Genomic DNA, 3,267 nt, shown 5'->3' with positions numbered 1-3,267 from the left:
GGTGCTTGGTTGTGGCTAAGAAGTTTCCATAACTTTGACCCCTGTTTGCTCCCCCACATTCCCGGATATTTTTGCAGCAAAGGTAAATACGCACACACAAATATCCTTTGTCAAACCTATCTCTTCGTGGGTATAGCCCCGCTCTTCATCCCGCACCTGTTTGACCTGAGTGTCAATCCATGAATCTAAGGAGACAGCACCACATTTGCAGGGTTGACACACACACACTGGGGAGGGGGGCCTCATTCAATCCATCACAGGGGCTGAGAAGGACTTGTTGATTGCTCCCATCCCATCCCACCTGCTCCTGTGCCCATCCTCAGTCCAAGGTGCTTTCTCCCTTCTTCAGGGCCCTCACTTTTGCTACTGCCCCAGGAGTCTGACCTTGTGTGACCTCTGGAAACCAGCCCCTCCACAATTTTCAGAGTGTTCCAGCAGGCTGTGAGCCTACTGTTCACTTGTCCTGGTCTGCTTACAACCTGTGGTAGTTACATAATCTGGTGTCAACTTGAGAGTATTAAGTGTGAAGGGGTGGAGTCTAGCCTGCCTATCAGTTCGCAGCTAGACGACCTCGTTTGGAGGTGCTATGGAGATAAATAGCTCACTGAAGGCCAGATGCATACTCTTGCTTCTAGACATTCCTGTTGACAAGCCACTTGGAGCTACACTGATGGAGCCAGAGCCCTGGAGCTGGAGGCCCACGTGCAGTCCCATGCTGTGCTGAGATGCTTCCACTGCCACTGGAACCATAAGACTTTCTACCCAGTGGCCTGTGATCTTCCTGTCTTTGGTGTCATTGCATGTGTTGCTTGAGTCTGAAGAGGAATTATGGTATCGGACATATGGGCTAATATCAGACTTACGGACTTGATGTGGACAGGGCTAGGATGTTTTCTCAATATACAATTACTCTTTTATATAAAGTTCTTTCTTATGCACATAGGTGAGTCTCCCTGGATTTGTTCCGCTAGTCTACCTGGATTGACCCACAGCCCTACCTGTTTAGGCCATCCTCCCATGTCAAGAGATGGCTAGCTTCAGTGCTGACCTTGAAGGGGGACCTTGAAGGGGTGGCCTTGCTTGCCCTGGGTTTATCCCTGGCAGGCCCTTCGCCAGCGGGGTAGTTTGGCTTGGGGAGAGCCAGTGAGGCACTTTGACCGGCAGATCCTGTGGGCTCATTTTGGAAGTTGGAGAAGCCAAGGGGAGCCTGGCTGAGGGAACAACCCTAATGGAGCCTGCACCTTTCCTTGAGCACTGTGCTAGATTCTCTGGGGTAGACTTTACTGGGGCAGAATTCATGAGAAGAACCGGAAAGCTCCCAGTCTGGGAGAATGGTGGCCGTGGCCACGGTGACTACCACACATTCCTCACCCTGAGGCCCTTCCAAGACTCCTGGCATCGAAGGCCCTTCTCGGTGACAAGCAGCAGCAGCAGGTGCGTCCTCAGTGGGGAGACAGCGAGGGAGGCTAGTTCCCGTTTGTCCCCAGGTCACTAGGCAGTGTGCTGTGCGCAGTCTGTCCCCTCTTTGAGAATGATGACTGAAGGTGCTCTAGTGCCAGCAGTGATGTCCTTCTGAGCCCCTGGGTGGTGCAAACAGTTCACTCACTCAGCTGCCGGCTGAAAGGGACCCTGAGGGGCTAGTAAAAATCAGTCCTGGGTAATGAGTGGCAGGATAATGCAATCTTCACTTGTTTGTCATTTTCAGTATTTGAGTCCAAAACTCCTGTATCTAAAGAAATACGGTTTGAGGTCATTAATAAAGAAAATCTTTCTATCGTTTAAAAAAAAAAAATCAACCATTGGCGCACAGGTTTACTCTGACCCGATTTCGGGGGGGGGGGTCCACAATGAGTCAATATCCACTTGATGGCAGCTGGGTGAACGTTCTCCTAGCCCCGCGAGCTCTCTCTTTCCCTGCCTGTCCTCCCCAAGCCGCTGAGTCTGCCCAAGTCCATCAGAAACTAAACCCAAACCAAAACGACTGCCATTGGGTTGATTCCAACTCAGATCGACTCTGTAGGGCCAAACAGCACTGCCCCCATCGAGCTTTATGGGAGGAGGAAGCCCCATCTGTCATTCTTCCTCCAAGTCCACAGGGGTCCCCAAATCCAGGCAGTCATCGGGCTTCTGACTTGCCTTTATTTCACAGGTCTCCCTCTTCTCTCTGGCCTTCAGGAGACTCCTCAGGAGCAGGCCTTTTTCAGGGAAGAGGAGTGAGGAAGGAGACCCAGTTTTGAGAGAGAGAGGGAGGAGGTGGCACAGGGGAGGAACGGAGAGCAAGACTGCTGGCTCTGGAAGGGAAACCAGAAAGGAAGACTGGGTCTCTTTGAAGTTCTCTGACCAAGCTGACAAAACACCATCAGACTGCATCCGATGTCAAGGGAGCAGCCAGGAAAGCAGGCTCCCCAGCTCTGCATGAGGTAGGACTTCTGGAGGCGGGACTCCAACTAGGCTGAAGGGCAAGCCTAGGTGCTCAAACTCACAGCCACACTGGAAGCAGGCTTTACGACTGTGTGCTCCCAGCAGCCATCAGAGGCAGAGACAAGTAGATGTTTGTGGAGCAGGGAGGCCCAAGGTAGGAGCTTGAGGAGAAGAAGCAAGAGTCTGGGCCAGGCCATTGTGATCTTGAAGGGGCTGTGCTGGTGAGGACCAGCGACAGCCCAGGACTGCAGAAGGTCTAGCTTTCATTTCAGGGCAATGAAAATGGGGGTGGGAGAGAGGGGGTGGTGGCTCTTGTTCAAAAACCATGTCAGATTTTTAAGAGAGCCACCGCAAAGCATCCTACCAAGTACAGGGCCCTCTGACGGCTCAGGCTACAAACCTGTGAAGCCGTCCCTGAAGGGAAGGTTATCCGATGCAGAAGGTCTGGAAGCGTCTATGTAAAACAAGGTAAGATGGATGGGTCCAAACTGTAGATATAAAAGCCAGCCCTCCCACCCCCAACAACCAAGAAAAAAAAATAAATAAATACACCAACTCCCTGGAGAGTCTTTCGGTTTTAAAAAATTACTAGGGAAACATAAAGAGTCTCTACCAATGACACGTCCCTAACTTCTTAACGGGACTTCACATCTCTAAAACCATATAACAAAGGTGACAATTTTATGAGCCAAGCTATGCATAGCACATTTTATGTTCCTAAACGACCTAAGTGATTTTTGTAGGTCCTTAAAGGGCACTTAAAAAAAGTTAAGTGTTGTGGTGGAAAAAGAAATCATGTGTACTTGTATTTCTCTCCCAAATTTCCATATCTTTTTTCACTCTAGA

The sequence above is a fragment of the Echinops telfairi genome, unplaced genomic scaffold (genome assembly GCF_000313985.2).
Source record: "Echinops telfairi isolate 266 unplaced genomic scaffold, ASM31398v2 ScPeMD7_18;HRSCAF=68, whole genome shotgun sequence".
In the NCBI taxonomy this organism is placed as follows: domain Eukaryota; kingdom Metazoa; phylum Chordata; class Mammalia; order Afrosoricida; family Tenrecidae; genus Echinops; species Echinops telfairi.
Note: the sequence above shows the minus strand (reverse complement) of the source record.